The sequence below is a fragment of the Ovis canadensis genome, chromosome 6, assembly GCF_042477335.2.
Source record: "Ovis canadensis isolate MfBH-ARS-UI-01 breed Bighorn chromosome 6, ARS-UI_OviCan_v2, whole genome shotgun sequence".
Lineage (NCBI taxonomy): Eukaryota > Metazoa > Chordata > Mammalia > Artiodactyla > Bovidae > Ovis > Ovis canadensis.
This window is the reverse complement of record NC_091250.1, coordinates 69969893-69990344: the sequence shown is the minus strand read 5'-3', so window position 1 is coordinate 69990344 and position 20452 is coordinate 69969893.

The window sequence follows — 20452 nt, the reverse complement described above, 5'->3', positions numbered from 1 at the left end:
ATGCAGGAGACCTAAAAGATGAATGTTCAATCCCTGAGTTGGGAAGAGCTCCTGGAACTGGATATGGCACTCCACTTCAGTATTCTTGCCTGGAGAATCCCACGGACAGAGGAGCTTGGCAGGCTACAGTCCCATAGGGTTGCAAAGAGTTGGGCACTACTGAAGCAACCAAGCACACATGATATTTGAGTGGGAATAGCCACAAAGAATCTTAGAGACATGGGTTCTCATGCTTATCATGCTTCTGAGAAACAGTTTCACTAAATTTTTTAGACTCCAGTTTCCTCATTTAGACAACAAAAACAATGAACAATTTCATCTCTATGTATACTTTCAATATAAATATTCTGAAATCAACTAAATGTTTGAGATAATAAAAAAGGCATTAAAGAGCATATTTCCAAGTTTATAAGAATCATGGCTATACGCAGTTGGGCATGGATGACATTTTATCTCTTCAGTTTCTCATAGCTCATCAACATAGAAAGACCTGCAAATATTAATCACTCTAATGTTAAGAAACTTGTTCTAACTTTTTAATTTCTTGTTATAGCAAGTTTTAAAAGAAGAAGATGATTCTTAAAAATACATTCTAACATTAAATAGAAATGATAGGTAACTTTATAAGATGCAAATTGATGTTAATTATTTTATTGGTTTACTTAAAACATATTGTTTACTTAAAAGTGTTTAGTATCCTGTCAGGATATATAAAGCTTTGCTCCAGTTCACAATTTTATTTTAATTTTAACACTTGTATAAAGTGTGAAGTTGTTTGCAGATGCCTGGGGACTTAGGGAATTGAAGACAAAAATTCTCCAGATTACAGTAAAGGAAACTGTATTCTAAATATTCTAGAGTGATAATTTCTGTGTATCATTTTCTGTGTATCACTGTGTATGGCTTTTTGACTATGCCAAAGCCTTTGATTGTGTGGACGGCAACAAACTCTGGAAAATTCTTGACGAGATGAGAATACCAGACCACCTGACCTGCCTCTTAAAAAATCTGTAAACAGGTTAGAAAGCAACAGTTACAACTGGACATGGAACAGACTGGTTTCAAATCAGGAAAGGGGTACATCAAGGCTGTATACTGTCATCCTGCTTATTTAACTTGTATGCAGAGTACACCATGAGAAATGCTGGGCTGGATGAAGCACATGCTAGAATCAAGATTGCCGGGAGAAATATCAGTAACCCCAGATAAGCAGATGATACCCCACTTATGGCAGAAAGCAAAGAAGAACTAAAGAGCCTCTTGATGAAAATGAAAGAGGAGAGTGAAAAAGCTGGCTTAAAACTCAACATTCAGAAAACTAAGATCATGTCATCTGGTCCTATCACTTCATGGCAAATAGGTGGGGAAACAATGGAATAAATTAGAGGCTTTATTTTGAGGGGCTCCAAAATCACTGAAGATGGTGACTATAGCCTTAAAATTAAAAGATGCTGGCTGCTTGGAAGAAAAGCTATGACCAAACCTAGACAGCATATTAAAAATCAAAGACACCACTTTGCCAACAAAAGTCAGTCTTGTCAAAGTATGGTTTTTCCAACAGTCATGTATGGATGTGCGAGTTGGACTATAAAGAAAGCTGAGTGCTGAAGAATTGATGCTTTTGAACTGTGGTGTTGGAGAAGACTCTTGAGAGTCCCTTGGATTGCAAGGAGATCCAACCAGTCCGTCCTAAGGGAATCAGTCCTGAATATTCATTAGAAAGACTGATGCTGAAGCTGAAACTCCAATATTTTGGCTGCCTGATGGGAAGAACTGACTCATAAAAGACCCTGATGCTGGGAAAGATTGAAGGCAGGAGGAAAATGGGATGACAGAGGATGAGAATGTTGGATGGCATCACCGACTCAATGGACATGGGTTTGAGTAAACTCTGGGAGTTTGCGATGGACAGGGAGGCCTGAAGTACTGCAGTCCATGAGGTTGCAAAGAGTCAAATATGACTGAGTAGCTGAACTTAACTTTCTGTGTATCCTAGCTAAGAACATCACTTCTAAACATGTGCTATAATTTTTTATTTCTGTTTCACAATTGGAAAAATTAGGATGATATCCCAATCCTTTGATACATAGATATAGAAACTGTGTGCTCAGTCATTCAGTCATAGCCAACTTTTGCAACCCCATGGACTGTAGGCCATTAGGCTCCTCTGTCCATGGGATTACCCAAGCAGGAATACTGGAGTGGGTTGCTGTTCCTTCTCCAGGGGATATTCCTGACCCAGGGATCGAACAAACATCTCCTGAGTTTCCTGCCTCTGCAGGTGGATTCACCACTGAGCCACCCTTGAAGCCCCTTATATAGAATAGTATTGTCCAACAAAACTGTCTAGAATAATGGGGATATTCTATGTATGTTTTGTCAAAAACATTAGCTAATAATCACTTGATATTGGGCTAATATCACTAAGAAGCAATACATAATATTATTTATCTTAATTAATTTAAATTTAAACTTAATGACCCTGTGTGGCTAGTAGCTGCCATTTTGGACAGTGCAATTTAGAAATAAGCAGTCACTGCATGTTCTATTTTAAGCAATGGGATGCATAGCAGTGGTGAAGAATGCTGGCTATTCCAGTAGGAAAACTGAGGGAAGCATATTTAGACAAGTGATGCTGTAAAGGTGGTAAAAAATATATATATATGGCTAAACTCTTGAGTGAAAGCTAGTGTAGTGTTGCTATTTCTTAGCAAAATTTTTGCAGTTGCTTACATACTGCCTAATATAAGGCTAGAACACAAAAATATTTCTAAATAAAGCTTCAACAGGGGACTTCTCTGGTTTTCCAGAGGTTTAAGAATCTGCCTTGCAGTTCAGGGGATGCAGGTTCAGTCCTTGGTCAGGTACAAAGATCGTGCAAGCTGCAAAGCAACTAAGCCCATGGGCTCTGACAGAAGTCCATATGCTCTAGAGCCCACCTGACACAACTAGGGAACCTGCTTGCCACAAATACTGAAGCAGTGCCCCACAACTAGAGTTGGTGCTCCATAACGAAAGACCTCTCATGATGCAATGAAGATCCCGTATGCTGTAGCTAAGACCTGATGCAGCCAAATTAATAAATAAATATTTTAAAAGAATAAATGGGGGAATATTAATTGTTGTTGTTCAGTCGCTCAGTCGTGTCAGATTCTTTGCAACCCCATTGACTGCAGCACTCCAGACTTCCCTATTCTCCACCATCTCCCAGAGTTTGTTCAAACTCATGGCTATTGAGTCAGTGATGCCATCCAACCATCTCATCCTCTGTCATCGCCTTCTCCTCCTGCCTCCAATTTTTCACAACATCAGGGTCTTTTCTAATGAGTCAGCTCTTGGCATCAGATGGCCAAAGTATTGGAGCTTCATGTTCAGCATCAGTCCTTCCAATGATTATTCAGGGTTGACTTCCTTTAGAACAGACTGATTTGATCTCCTTGCAGTTCAAGGGACTCTTAAGAGTCTTCTCCAACACTGCAGTTCAAAAGCATCAATTCTTTGGCATTTCTTTATGGTCCAGCTCTCACATTCATACATGACTACTGGAAAAACCACAGCTTTGACTATACAGACCTTTGTCAGCAAAGTAATATCTCTATGTTTTAATATGCTATCTGGTTTATTATAGCTTTAATGGGGTAATATTCATTAATTAAGTGATGAAATAATTTACCCTAAGTGAAAAAGTGTCTTTTTGGCAACAGAAGAAAAAGTCAGTTTAATACATTTTTTTCCTATGCAAAGAGAACCTTCTTATCAGTGTCAGAATGGAATAAAAAGACAAAGAAAAGATAAATATAAAATGGGAAAAATGAAATTAAAATATTAATGATGCATACATATGGTCTTGAGCAGGAACAAGGATGACCTGAATAGAAAGTGTCTAGTTAGAGAGTTCCAGCAAGAGAGGCTCAGCCAGAAGACTGGAGTAAAGGATGCTCAAGTTAATAGGAAAAAGTTTTCATGTCAGGTGAGGTGAGTATTAATGATGCTTTTCATCCTGAAATTCACTAAAATTAATCCAAATATTGTATGCATGTGTAAGCATGTGAGTCAGTTACCTTTGTTGCTGTTTTTATGCCTTTATATTTGTTTTCACGCTTTCTACTAGATTCATTCCTACACACACCTATGCACATAAACTTTACTCATAAAAGCAGAGGGAGATTCAGATAAACAGGAAGAGGGGCAAAATATAATGTTTTTAACATGTATATATAAAATTATTTACATATGAAAATACATACATGTTAGGTAGAATGTTTGTGACAGAATAAAACATTATAGATATGTGAACTGAGACTGACTACTGGGGCAGTAAATATATTTTTTTCCTAAAATGTCCAACATCTTTCATTAATTTTGGTCTAAATTCCACTGTACTAGCATTTATAGTAGTTTGGAGTTGTTGCTGCCTTCCAGTTTCATAACCCAGGTCTCCCACATTGTGGACAGATGCTTTACCATCTGAGCCACCAGGGAAGTCCAATAGAATATATACATCAGTTCAGTTCAGTTCAGTCGCTCAGTCATGTCTGACTCTTTGCGACCCCATGAATTGCAGCACGCCGGGCCTCCCTGTCCATCACCAACTCCCAGAGTTCACTCAACTCTCATCCATAGAGTCAGTGATGCCATTGAGCCATCTCATCCTCTGTCGTCCCCTTTTCCTCCTGCCCCCAATCTCTCCCAGCGTCAGAGTCTTTTCCAATGAGTCAACTCTTCACATGAGGTGGCCAAAGTACTGGAGTTTTAGCTTTAGCATTATTCCGTCCAAAGAAATCCCAGGGTTGATCTCCTTCAGAATGGGCTGGTTGGATCTCCTTGCAGTCCAAGGGCTCTCAAGAGTCTTCTCCAACACCACAGTTCAAAAGCATCAATTCTTCAGTGCTCAGCTTTCTTCTCATATATGCATATAAATATGTTTTCCCACATATTTTTCCATATATTCTATCTGCCTTATAGTTTCATGCAGAATATAGGTATGACATATACAAATATATGTATATATAATACTTAGGGCTTCCTGGGTGGCACAAGTAAAGAACTCACCTGTCAATGTGGGAGAATTGAGAGACATGGTTTCAATCCCTGGATTAGGAAGATCACTGGAGGAGGGTTGTTGTTGTTCTGAGGTTATTGATAAATCTCCTGAAAATCTTGATTCCAACTTGTGCTTCATCCAGCCCAGCATTTCACATGATGTATTCTGCAAATAAGTTAAATAAGTGGGTGACAATATACAGCTTTAACATACTCCTTTCCAAATTTTGAACCAGTCTGTTGCTCCATGTCCAGTTCTTACTGTTGCTTCTTAATTGGCATACAGGTTTCTCAGGAGGCAGATAAGGTGGTCTGGTATTTCCATATCTTTAAGAATTTTCCACAGTTTGTTGTGATCCACACTCATAGGCTTTACCAAAGTCAATGAAGCAGAAGTAGATGGAGGAGGATATGGAAACTCATTTCAGTATTTTTGACTGGAGTATCCCATGGACAGAGGAGTCTAGTGGGCTATAATCCATGGGTCATGAAGAGTTGGATATGACTGAGAAAACTTAGCATGCATACATATAATATATACAGATAATGTACATTATCATTAAATTAAAAGGCAGATATTATATACATATATTCTAACATAAATAGAATGAAACTTAAAGACAGCAACTATAAACTGAACATAAGTACCAGTATAGTAGAATTTAGACCAAAATTAAGGAATTTACATATTAGAAAATATTAAAATTCACCTTCTCAGAGATTAGGCTCAGTGTTGATTCATCATCTGAAAGTGAGAGAGACCCTCTAGTAAGGATCTTTCTGCTTTATTCCCATGATGTATTTATATCACATAGACTATCCTTGAAATTAGACAGGGAACCTACCTTTCCCCATAATCCAAGTAATGTCCATTTACTTTCATATGGAGAATGTGAAGATAAAGAAAAAAAAAACTAATTGTAATATAAAGAAGGCTGAGTGCCAAAGAATTGATGCTTTTCAACTGTGATGCTGGATAAGACTCTTGAGAGTCCTTTGGCCTCTGCAAGGACATCAAACCAGTCAATCCTAAAAGAAATCAACCTTAAATATTCATTGGAAGGACTGATGAATGGAGCTGAAGCTCCAGTACTTCAGCCACCTGATGCCAAGAGCCAACTCATTAGAAAATACCCTGATTTGGGGAAACATAGAAGGCAGGAGGAGAAGGGGAAGAGAGAAGACAAGATAATTAGATGGCATCACTGACTCAATGGACATGAGTTTGAGCAAGCTCTGATAGATAGAGAAAGACAGGGAAGCCTGTCATGTTGCAGTCATTGGGGTCTCAAAGAGTCAGACACAACTCAGTGGCCGAACAGCAACAAATCTATTTAAAATCTGTTTCCAAATAAATAGTGCATTCTACAATTCTAAGCATGGGCTATAGAGATTATAACTTATTATTTTATATAGATCCACAAAGATGTTAGCTGTTATGCAATTGCCTTTTACAGAACATGGAAAATGTTGGAATAAAATTCTACCTGACACAAATGAAAATTCATTGCATTGCACTCTACTGTCTACTATGTATTCATGAGTTTATTATCTTCAGGGTAAATTTCATATCCATGTAACGTCTCAGTAATACTTTCTGCATTAAATCGGGAAATAAAATATAGGTATATCTGAGGGCATGGATCATCTCCTTGTTAAACACAAATTTTGTAGAATTTAATAAAAACAATTTATTCTCTTCAGGACAAAACTGGATCATTAAAAATTGCCAATTATTTCATATGTGCCTGACATTTTTTATTTGTTTAAAAATTCACTTCCCTTAGATATAAACCTGCACTTTCTTTACCAGTTATCAACATATCTGAAAGGCATGGATCATGATATCTGTAACTTCATTTTCTATTCCTTGCATAAAGTACATTTGGAATCCTTCATGTTTGTTGCCCTTGTTCTAGCTCTGTGAGGTTGCATTTATGATATACGCTTTTCTAACCTTATTACCCCACCTTCCTCAGCCTAATCTTGTTAGAATCACTTAGCTGTCTCTAGCAGAGCATACATTTTACAACCTCTGCCTTCAACATTCATTCTATCGTGCACTAACCTAGTTAGACACATTCTGCTATGTGAAATTCCCCTATTAGTCACCCACCACCAGCTTTGATGATTTCCTTTTTCTAACATTGTGTTATATTCACATATATACAGTTATCTCCTCCAGTGTCCATAAGAAACTTGAGGGTCTTATTGATATAAACCTGATATAAAGACTTGCACATAATATAAATCAAATACATATTGTGAAAGAATGAAAGATATGGGTATGTTTCTACCATAAAATCATTTGGAAGATCTTTCTCAACTAGTATTGATCCCAGCCTGACCCCAGAAGAGTTTACAAAGCTCATCACTTTCTATGTGTGGGGAAAAAGTGTCTTGCTCCTGTGGGATGGGATGACTTTTAAGAGAGAAATCATCTACAATGTCACAGAATCTGTACCATAAGCAAATGAATAGTTACATTACACACCAAAAGAGATGAATATGCATTCAGCATCCTAGCTAACTTGTCTGAACTTGTAATTTGCATTTACAAGGACATCGTTAGAGTGTGTCATATAGCGTGATTTTTACATGTGCAGAATTATACCAAACCCACTCAGAAAACTTTTTAAAGCTACAACAATAGTGGCAAGATGAATGTGGAAATCCTTAAACACAAAAGGAAATGGTAAATTGACTCTATACATTCTGCAATCATATCTAAGCTACTTTAAGTTTGTGATTTCTATTCTTGACAGGTAGTCTAGTTTATCCTTGCTGAACCAAGATAATAATTATTAATATTTTAAAAAGTTTACTCTCTCCAACATAGAAGGAATTTCAGAATATTCTATATCTTTTGTTTAAAGTAGGTAGAGTTTTTTTGTTTTGTTTTTAGTTTTTTTAATAAATTTATTTTAATTGGAGGTTAATTACTTTACAATATTGTATTGGTTTTTCCTGTATGCAAGAGAGTAGGTAGAGATTTTAAATTGCTATTTTTCCACATCTTCCTACATAGTCACACAGTGGAAATCACTTGCCTCTTCCTGCAATGTGGAAGACTGGGTTTGAACCCTGGGTTGGGAACATTCCCTGGAGAAGGAAATGGCAGCCCACTCCAGTACTGCCTGGAAAATCCCATGGACAGAGGAGCAATAGGGTCACAAAGAATTGGACACGATTGAGTGACTTCACATGTTGTTGTACACTTAATTTTACAGTGAGTAGAAAATGTAACAATCTTCCGTGACTCTTAAGGCATCTGTTCTTTTGTGAGGTCTTTTTAACTACCTTTTATTTAAGTAAGCATTTTAGAAAGTGCTATTGCTGTTCACCACTTTGCCCTCGCTTCATGGGACAAGGCTGGACCCAAAGAGAAAATGAACTGCATGCAGAGTTTTTTTTATGCTGTATGAGATCTACAAAAAGTGATTCCACACAACTGAAAAACAAAGGTCAATTTTCAACTTGAAATACACAATATTATTGCAGCAAAAAGAAATCAAAATGCTCAGACATTTAAAGGGAGAGCATATGTATACAAATTTAATGGAGAACAATTTGAATAAAGGAACATTGCTTGCATTATCTCAAATCTAGAAATTTATCTTGCCTATTACATGCACAGAATATAATAAAAAATATGCAAAAATAGTTTATTACCAGAGCTCTTAGCTTGGTGTTATTTTATTACTGCAAATATAAATATTTACAACCACACAGATAAATAGAAATAAACAGTTGACTAAATTACATGCTTGAAGTACCATGAAGGGGTACTGGTTAATAAGAGTGCATATTCTGGAGTCACACTTATCTAATGGGATACTAGTTCTGATACTCTCTAAATAGGAGACCACTGATAAGTTATGTATTCCTTTGTGTTTCACTTTCTTAAAATGAGTACAATAATAATAGTATTTACCTCTGTTGTTTGTTGTTGGTATTACTGGGTTAACAAATGTTAATTTTGGGGAAAATATCTGGCATGTAATAAGCACTGCATCATTGTTAACTTTGGTTTTGTAGCCAAATACATTAATTTTGTAAAAAATGTAATAAGCTGGAAAGGTTTTCTGAGGAAAGGGATTATATATTATTTGCTGTTATCTTAAACCAGACAATCACCTTTATAGATCTAGCTAGCTTTCATTCAAAACCAAAACATCACTGGTGAAAAATATTGAATGAAAATAAGTATTCACCATATTGATTTCAATAATAGGTAATCTGTAAATGCAGAAAATAGAAGAATATCTATCTCCATGTTCTGATATATAGATATTTTAAAAACATTAGCCAAGCACAATGTCCCTTGGCTCATCTTTAATATTTTCTGCAGCATTCCCAGCTGACTGATTTCTTCTACAGTAAAGCTGCTACAAAAAATGTTGTCTTTTTTTTTCTTAGAATATTTGTAAATACAAACTTTATCATCTGAATCACATTTTAACTTTCTCCTCTGAATCATTTTATAAATTGTTAATAGAGTAGCTCTCTTAAAACACAAATATGACCAATGTGACTTTTAAGCTGTCTACTTGTCTAAACAACTCCAGCATATGTCTTGGGCAATTTGTATTCCCTCTCAGTGGTTTATTCCTTCCCATGCTTGTCTTGGTCTCAAAAAGAATATATTTTACTTGCTAACTATGTATTGATTCATAGATCAATGAAGCACAGGTTTTGTTTGTTTGCTTGTTTTCATTTGTTTACAAAATTCCTTTCATTCATTACTTTATTTCCATTGTCTCACATATTAACTGGCATATAGAGAGTGGCAAAAGCTGAATAATAATTGCATCTTAGCAGGCAAGCTAACTTAATGATTGAAAACATGTTTCCTAGACTGACAGTCTAGGAATACAGCTAGATAAGAATACACAGAAGATCTATACACAGAATACACAGAGGAACTATACAAAAAAGATTATCATGACCCACATAACCATGATGGTGTGATCACTAACCTAGAGCCAGACATCCTGGAATGTGAAGTCAAGTGGGCCTTATGAAGCATAACTATGAACAAAGCTAGTGGAGGTGACGGAATTCCAGTTGAGCTATTTCAAATCCTAAAAGATGATGCTATGAAAGTGCTGCACTCAATATGCCAGCAAATTTGGAAAACTCAGCAGTGGCCATAAGAATGAAAGATGTCAGTTTTCATTCCAACCCCAAAGAAAGGCAATGATAAAGAATGTTCACACTGCCACACAATTGTACTTATCTCACAAGCTAGCAAAGTTATGCTCAAAATTCTCCAAGTCAGGCTTCAACAATATGTGAACTGAGAATTTCCAGATATTCAAACTGGTTTTAGGAAAGGCAGAGGAACCAGAGGTCAAATTGCCAACATCCATTGGATCATCAAAAAAACAAGAGATTTGCAGAAAAACATCTACTTCTGCTTTATTGACTATGCCAAAGCCTTTGACTGTGTGGATCATCAAAAACTGTGGAAAACTCTTCAAGAGATGGGAATACTAGTCCACCTGACCTGCTTCCTAAGAAATCTGTTTGTAGGTCAAGAAGCAACAGTTAGAACTGGACATGGAACAACAGTCCTGTTCCAAATTGGGAAAGGAATATATTAAGGCTGTATATTGTCACCCTGCTTATTTAACTTATATGCAGAGTACATCATGAGAAATGCTGGGCTGGATGAAGCACAAGCTAGAATCAATATTGCCAGGAGAAATATCAATAACCTCAGATATGCAGATGACACCACTCTAATGGCAGAAAGTAAAGAGAAACTAAAAGGCCTCTTGATGAAAATGGAGAGTGAAAATCCTGGCTTAAAAGTCAACATTCAAAAAAGAAAGTTCATGGCATCTGGGTCCCATCACTTCATGGCAAATAGATGAGGAAACAATGGAAACAGTTGGAGACTTTATTGGGGGGGGGGGGGCTCCAAAATCACTGCAGATGGTGACTGCAGCCTTGAAATTAAAAGACTCTTGATCCTTGGAAGAAAAGCTATGATATATATAGAGAATATATTACAAAGCAGAGACATTACTTTGCCAACAAAGGTCCATCTAGTCAAAGCTATGGTTTTTCCAGTAATCATTTATGATTGTGTACGTATGTTAGTGAAAGTCCCTCAGTCGTGTCCTACTCTTTGTGACCCCATGGACTATACTGATCATGGAATTTTCCAGGCCAGAATACTGGAGTGGGTAGCCTTTCCCTTTTCCAAGGGATCTTCCCAAGTCAGGGATCAAGCCCAGGTCATACATTGTAGGTGGATTCTTTACCAGCTTAGCCACAAGGGAAGCCCAAGAATACTGGAATGGGTAGCCTGTCCCTTTTCCAGTGGATCTTCCCAACTCAGGAATTGAACCAGGGTCTCCTGCATTGCAGGTGGATTCCTTACCAACTGAGCTATCAGGAAAGTCTTGATATGGATGTGAGAGTTGGACCATAAAGAATGCTGAGCACCAAAGAAAACTGATGCTTTTGAATGGCGGTGTTGGAGAAGACTCTTGAAAGTCCCTTGGACTGCAAGAAGATCCAACCAGTCAATCCTAAAGGAAATCAACCCTGAATACTCATTGTAAGGACTGATGCTGAAGTTGAAACTCCAACACTTTGGCCACCTGATACAAAGAGGAACCTCTTTGTAAAAGACCCTGATGCTGGGAAAGATTAAAAGCAGAAGGAAAAGGGGATGATAGAGGATGAGATGGTTGGATGGCATCCTTGACTCAATGGAAATGAGTTTGAGCAAGCTTTGGGAGTTGGTGATGGACAGGGATGCCTGGTGGTCACCAGTCCATGGGGTCACAAAGAGCTGGACACGACTGAGCAACTGAACTGAACTGAACTGTGACCCAAAAGTGCCTATGATTATTTCTATCTCTATCTCGTCAATTACAGGTAGTACTCTGGCTGATTTAGCCACATTTCTGTTCCTTTTTTTTTTTTTTGTATTACAAAATACCATAGATAATGACTGTGAGAAAATTAATGAGATAATATGTAAGTCACCTGAAACTTAACCTATGTTTTTGACTATCAGTATATTTTTGATTACCTTTGGTCAGTGCGCCTAACACTCCTCCATTCTATACGTTTTTTTTTTGAGGTAACTTTTAGGTATATTTTTGGTTGAGTTTTCAGGACTAGAAGGTAAATATACATGACATTCATAAGTTTATGATCTTCTCTTCCAATGACTTATTAAAACAATAGTCATAAATATATCAAGTAAAATGAAATTCTTAATATATTTTGATTTTCTTGAAATTTAAGCAGAAAATTGCTTTTGAGAAGAATTCTCAAAATAACATTATAGTAGTTGTTTTTCTGAATATCATTTAAAAAGGTAATTATTATTGTTACTGGTAAAACACATGCAATAAATGGTGAATTTTTAAGCCAATTATTTTGATGTTGAAATAAGAGGATTACTCAAAAGCACAGAGGTGAACTTAAAAGATGAGCTATTATATCAGGAAAACAGATGACTTTAGGTTAATCATTTTGATAACATCTTCAGTTCTCCATTCAAAATAATTGAATCTGTACAATAAATCATTAAATTAAACCAAACAAATACCCACTAATACCTCCTGCTGCTGCTGTTTCATCGCTAAGTTGTGTCTGATACTTTGCGACCTCATGGACTTGAGCCAACCAGGATCCTTTGTCCATGGGATTTCTCAGGCAAGAATACTGGAATATGTTGCCATTCCCTTCTCTAGGCAATCCTCCTGGACCAGGGATTGAACCTGTGTCTCCTGCTTGGCAGGCAGATTCTTTACCGCTGAGCCACTTCAGAAGTCACCTACTAGTCTCTGTTCCATAAATAGTGAGATGATTAAGTATCCATTGTGGATATGGAGATATTCATGCATGAAACATTTAATATATACTTGAAGAGCATGTATAACTAAAACATTTACTTTGAAAAAAATTTCAATTGTTCATAGTTCTCAGAATAAAATATAACAGAGATGAACTTCTACATTGAGGTGTTCAAAAGACAAAGTTCTGACACTGCTCAACAACAGTAGCTACAGGTAAAATACAAAAAAAAAAGGAAAATATTAAAACTAAAAAAAAATAAAACTTCTGAAGTCTTGTGAGGTCTTCTGATGGTTTTCAGCAAATATTTAAGGAAAATGCAAATTGCTTATATTTTTCTGTGCAGCTTTCCAGGAGTTAATAATGCATAATTTTTTCATTCGTTTCTGTCTTTAAACATCTACTAAGGATATTGAATATAACAAATGGGAGCTAACAGATAATTTCCTAAGTAGTCATAGATTAGTGAAAGATGACCCTAACCATTCTGGCTGACAGCTATGAAAAATCCATGGCCATCTGCTCATTTCCCTAACCTTTAATCATATATGAGTCTTTCAAAAAATGAGCTTGATTAAGTCAACCTTCTTGGGTTTCATATGTTAGTAAGTTAAACCCCTTTTCTCTTATTTGTGCAAGTAACTTGTATCAAGTATAGTTTATTAAATTTTAATCTTGTGACAGATTTTATTATGAGCACTTTACTGATGCTGCAATATAATTACATTTTTCTTCTTAATCAAACTGAGACTGTACATGTAACAGATTGTGAGCCTTTCTGAATGATGGCTCTATTATCTTCTCCCTTGATTCTGTCACATCCTCTTTGTATACAAACCACACTAAATTAATAATTTCTTTTTCTATGTAATAAAAATATTTTATTGTCCTTATTTTCATGAGTTAAATCTTCATATTATTATTTTTCTAAACAATAACTGAATACATGAAGTTTAGGATTAAATTCTGTATACACACATATTTATGTATATGCAAACATAGGTATATATGCTTTTCCACTATATATCAATAAAAGTTTAAGTAAATACAAATGTCTTGACACTATTAAACATATTTTTGAAAATATGCTATAAAATATGAGCTTTTTGTACATGAGAAGTATGAGTTTCTTCTCTTGGTATGGGCTTTAAAATGATAAAGACAAGGAGTCAGATCAAGTTAGAAAACTCTATTGCATCACCTTCCAAATTCTTCCCAAGTTTTAAACAGCACTAATATGTTCTCACGTCTCCTCTTTACACCTATATGTATAAAATTTTATTACACTAAATTTTGATAGGCTTGTTAAACTGCAGTGCATTTTAACATTTTTCATGTGTGCAAATATGTCTTTGCTCTTAGGATAGTATTTTCATTGAATACATTCGTTCTTGTTTGTGATCACTTTTGATAAAACATATCCAAATTCATGATATCCATACAATCTCAAGTTTGAAAATTGTCAACACTCAAGTACTTTCTATCTGAATTCAAATCTTAGACTCTGTTACCTTTGTATACAGAAATATACAGGGACTTCCCTGGTAATCTGGGCTTCCCTGATAGCTCAGTTGGTAAACAACACATCTGCAGTGCAAGAGACCCCAGTTCGATTCCTGGGTCAGGAAGATCCACTGGAGAAGGGATAGGCTACCCACTCCAGTATTCTTGGGCTTCCCTTGTGGCTCAGCTGGTAAAGAGTCTGCCTGCAATGCAGGAGACCTGAGTTCTATCCCTGGGATGGGAAGAGCCCCTGGCAAAGAGAAAGGCTACCCACTCCAGTATTCTGGCCTGGAGAATTCCTTGGACTCTATAGTCCATGGGGTCACAAAGAGTCAGACACGACTGAGTGACTTTCACTCACTGACTCCCTGGTAATCCAGTGGCTAAGTCTCCATGCTTCCAATGCAGGGGACCTAGGTTTGATCCCTGACCAAGGAACTAGATCCCACATACTGCAATGAAGAATGAAGATCCCATTTGCTGCAACTAATGCCAGATGCAGCCAAATACATAAATAAATACTTTTTAAAAAGAAATATATAAAAAGTAATACAATTACTGCAGATGGTGACTGCAGCCATGAAATTAAAAGATGCTTACTCCTTGGAAGAAAAGTTATAATCAACCTAGACAGCATATTCAGAAGCAGAGACATTACTTTGCCGACTAAGGTCTGTCTAGTCAAGGCTATGGTTTTTCCTGTGGTCATGTATGGATGTGAGAGTTGGAGTGTGAAGAAGGCTGAGCGCCGAAGAATTGATGCTTTTGAACTGTGGTATTGGAGAAGACTCTTGAGAGCCCCTTGGACTGTAAGGAGATCCAACCAGTCCATTCTGAAGGAGATCAACCCTGGGATTTCTTTGGAGGGAATGATGTGAAAGTTGAAACTCCAGTACTTTGGCCACCTCATAAGAAGAGTTGACTCATTGGAAAAATCTCTGATGCTGGAAGGGATTGGGGGCAGGAGGAGAAAGGGACGACCGAGGATGAAATGGCTGGATGGCATCACTGACTCGATGGACATGAGTCTGAGTGAATTCCGAGAGATGGTGATGGACAGCGAGGCCTGGCGTGCTGCGATTCATGGGGTCGCAAAGAGTCGGACACGACTGAACGACTGAACTGAACTAAATTGAACCGAATACAATACCTTAAAATAATTATGATAAATTATCTTGTAACTAAGCATTCGAATCAGAAAAATAACATGAAAAATGTTCTGTTACACTAAAATTAAAATATGCAGAATTGTGGATTTTAAAAGCATGAATTTTGGTGTTATTTCATTGATAGATGATCACATATTAAACACTGATGTCTCTAACTGTAAGTGAATTCTCAAAGTGTTTTTCACATTGTCATTGCCTGCCACAATTTCTTGTGTTCAAGTATTTTCAAAGAATTTAATGTATTATTGTTGTTCAGGTCATACCAGCTTCCGATGAGATGAAAGAAAACTACTGCTATGGTGCAGAAAAAATGCTTTGTGCTTATTTGTTTTTGTTCCAAGTCAGAAGTTTCATATCATAATCATAAATTACTAAACCAAAGCCAAACATATGCAGAATAGCACAATTTTTCCAAAGAGAGATGATATACAAATAAAATAAGAACACTTTGAAACATTCTCCTAAGAGATATTGCAGAACATATGCTGTATGTTTGTGAGTCAGCGGTTTAAAAATCCTCTTGGATCATTTTAGATGTATTATTCATAGAAATTTATTTACAAAATTGTATACCTATTTTATTTAAACAGGAAAAAAGTATGGAATGCATAATTCAATTGGGACACATTTATTATTTATTTCATCGTTTAGGCTTTGAAAATTCTCTTTATTAACCTTTCTAATTTTTCTGAAAAGAGCTAAAGACAATGATCCCAAGATCATGTGCTACTAGTCAGCTCCACATGCTCTCATTATATATATGCAGCCCCACTCTCTTGCTCCTCAGAGTCAGTAGCCCTATGAAGGCTGTGGTCCCTTTTCTTTCCTAATGGCTTTTGATCACAAACCCAAAGTACCCTGACAACAACCCCAGTTTGTGGTTTAATAGTGTCTATGCTATACTCTCTGGCAAGAATATTCCTACTTTGTGACTAGGAACTCGAATCCTTCAGATCCCAGAGTTACAGAGACTTGATACAAAAAGTCTCCCAGTATACCTCTGGGAGACAAGTATATCCTCTGCTCCTTCTCTTTGTTCCTGGACCTGTGTGTGTGTGTGTGTGTGTGTGTGTGTGTGTGTGTGTATGTGTGTGTTTATCCATAAGGCACAGAGTTCTAGATTCAAACCTCTCATTCAATGCATAGACATCATGAAGAATGTCACCCCACTATTGCAGATTATTGAACCCGCAGTTGACATAGACTTTGTACTTTTAGAAGCCCATTTCAACAGTCTATGACCCAGAGAGAGGTTATGGGGAGAGAGGTGCGAGGGGCGTTCACGTTTGGGAACGCATGTACACCCGTGGTGGATTCATGTCAATGTATGGCAAAACCAATACAGTATTGCAAAGTAAAATAAAGTAAAAATAAAAATTTTAAAAAATAAAAAATAATTAAAAAAATAAAAATTTAAAAAAAAAACAAACACTCTATGAGGCTAGATGCTACTGAATGTTATGGTAAAACAATATCACAAGTAGATCTCTGGATTCCCACTGTGAAAGAGGTCTAATACTTTGCTCTGAGGAACTCCATGTCTGTGATCAGGTATTCTGTAAGCACGTAGATGTTGGTACTGAATGAGGCTCTGTGCATAGGAAAGTTCAGTTCCTTCCCAGGTATGGCTATCTCTCCTTATGAGATGAATAGAATGGTACCAACATAGTCAACTTACTAAGTTATTAGTTAAACTCCCAAAGTGTAATGCCATACTGAAGTATAAGTTTGGCTCCCCATTGTTGGGTGACTGGATATTCAGAAGCAGCAGCAGGTAGGTAAATCTTGGAAAGCAGGAATTCATGCTGTTGAGCTCTTGCATAACGTCTACATCTACCATCTTGGTCACCTTGTTTCTGTGTCTATCATGCTGATTTTACAGTGGCCAATGATAAGAAATAATCAAAGACCTTTGCCCAACTCATTTTTTACTACATGCTGGTTAGCTGCCCCTTTCATGACAGGTGCTTATAAAGGTCATCAGTATATTAACATCCTCTTGCTCCTAATCCAGTCTAATCAGTAACTTGTCACTGATAAAATGTATCAACATGATGTTCTGTGGTATGGACAGATGGTCTAGATCTCTTGAGACTATATTTTGACAGAAGATAGAAGAACTCTGTAGCAAAACTGTTACTGAATATTGTTCATTTCACCTGAACATGAACTATCTCTGTTTCCTTTTTGTCTAATCAGAGTAGAGCACCATCAGTAAATCCATGGCTGCATACCATATACTAGCTGCTGTTATTGTTGTTGTTTAGTCACTAATTCCTACTCAACTCTGTGACCCCATGGACTGTAACCTGCCAAGATCCTCTGTCTATGGGGTTTCCTAGGTGAGAATACTGGAGGGGATTGCCATTTCCTTCTCCAGGGGATCTTCCCTACCCAGGGATCCAACCTGAGGCTCCTGCATTGACAGGCAGATTCTTTACTGCTGAGCCACCAGGGAAGCCCCAACACATGCTAGAGGCCTAATTAATTTCTTCCAGCATCAATACCATGCCCAAGACAATAAATGTGATGATGATTATCATTTTATAGAGTTTGTGGTGGTATTTAGCCATTATCCAAGGATCCATCCTGTTTCTGCAGAGTCTCTTTTGGTGAATTGGACTGGATAATTTAGGGGTAATCACAGCTCACCTTTTAAGTATTTAATAATTCACAAATCTCTGCAATTTTCATTCTCCCCACTACCAAAGGTGATATTGATATATATATATATATATATATTTTTTTTTCATTTCTATGTTGCTTTAGTGAAAAGGCAATGGCAACCCACTCCAGTGTTTTTGTCTGGAGAATCTCATGGACGGGGGAGCCTGGTGGGCTGCCATCTATGGGGTCACACAGAGTCAGACATGATTGCAGCGACTTAGCAGCAGCAGCATGTTGCCTTAAGAAGGACAGTTTCAGAGGTTGTCATTTATCTTTCCCCAATATGAAAATTATGATGATGGCAAGGGATCCATCAGATTGGTTACTGCAAGATTGGTTACTGCAATTACCTAGTATATCATCACCAACTATAAATACAGCTGAGTGGTTCTACTCACCACTGTTTAAGCATTATAAGCCAGTCTTTATTCATGACTCTCTTATTGCCTGCCTACATGCCAAGTCCTTCAGTCATGTCCCACTCTTTGCGACCCACAAACTGTAGCCTGTCAGGCTCCTCTGTCCATGAGATTCTCCAGGAAAGAATACTGGAGTTTCTATGTCCTCCTCCAGGTGATATTCCCAACCTAGGGATCAAACTCTCATCTCTTACATCTCCTACACTGGCAGGTGTGTTCTTCACTGCTAGCACCATCTAGGAAGCTTTAACTCCATTATTACCTACCCCTATATACCTACTACTTTAATATTGGGGCAGGAGGTGGGTGTAAACGCATCAGGATGATGGTTAGTTCTCTAAATTTCCCCATCCTCACATACCCTGTGTCCAATAAACTCAAAATCTCTTGAGTATTTTCTTTTTCCCAGTGCAGATGACTATAAATTGATTTTGAGATGTATTTGAGGGATTTTACAGTACTAACCTAAAGAGCCAGATGTCCTGGAATGTGAAGTCAAGTGGGCCTTAGAAGGCATCACTATGAACAAAGGTAGTGGAGGTGATGGAATTCCAGTTGAGCTGTTTCAAATCCTAAAACATGACGCTGTGAAAGTGCTGCACTCAATATGCCAGCAAATTTGGAAAACTCAGCAGTGGTCACAGGACTGGAAAAGGTCAGTTTTCATTCCAATTCCAAAGAAAGGCAATGCCAAAGAATGTTCAAACTACTGCCCAATTACACTCATCTCGCACACTAGTAAAGTGATGCTTAAAATTCTCCAAACCAGGCTTCAGCAATACATGACCATGAACTTCCAGATGTTTAAGCTGGTTTTAGAAAAGGTAGAGGAACCAGATATCAAATTGCCAACATCTGCTGGATCATCAGAAAAGCTAGAGAGTTCCAAAATCATCTATTTCTGCTTTATAGACTATGCCAAAGCCTTTGACTATATGGGTCACAATAAATTGTGGAAAATTCTGAAAGAGATGGGATAGCAGGCCACCTGGCCTGCCTCTTGAGAAATCTGTATGCAAGTCAGGAAGCAACAGTTAGAGCTGAACATGGAACAACAGACTGGTTCCAAATAGGAAAAGGAGTACGTCAAGGGTGTATATTGTCACCCTGCTTATTTAACATATATGCAGAGTACATCACGAGAAATGCTGGGCTGGAAGAAGCATAAACTGGAATCAAGATTGCCAGGAGAAATATCAATCACCTCAGATATGCATATGACACCTCCCTTATGGCAGAAAGTGAAGACGAACTAAACAGCCTCTTGATAAAAGTGAAAGAGGAGAGTGAAAAAGTTGGCTTAAAGCTCAACATTCAGAAAACTAGGATCATGGCATCCAGTCCCATCACTTCATGGCAAATAGATGGGGAGCAGTGGAAACAGTGACTGGCTTTATTTTTCTGGGCTCCAAAATCACTGCAGATGATGATTGCAGCCATGAAATTAAAAGACGCTTACTTCTTGGAAGAAAAGTTATGACCAACCTAGATGGCATATTAAAAAGCAGAGACATTATTTTGTCAACAAAGGTCAGTCTAGTCAAAGCTATGGTTTTTCCAGTGGTCATGTATGGATGTGAGAGTTGGACTATAAAGAAAGGTGAGTGCCGAAGAATTGATGCTTTTGAACTGTGGTGTTGGAGAAAACTGTTGAGAGTCCCTTGGACTGCAAGGAGATCCAACCAGTCCATCCCAAAGGAGATCAGTCTTGGGTGTTCATTGGAAGGACTGATGTAGAAGCTGAAACTCAAATACTTTGGCCACCTGATGTGAAGAGCTGACCTACTGGAAAAGACTCTGATGCTGGGAAAGATTGAGGGCAGGAGG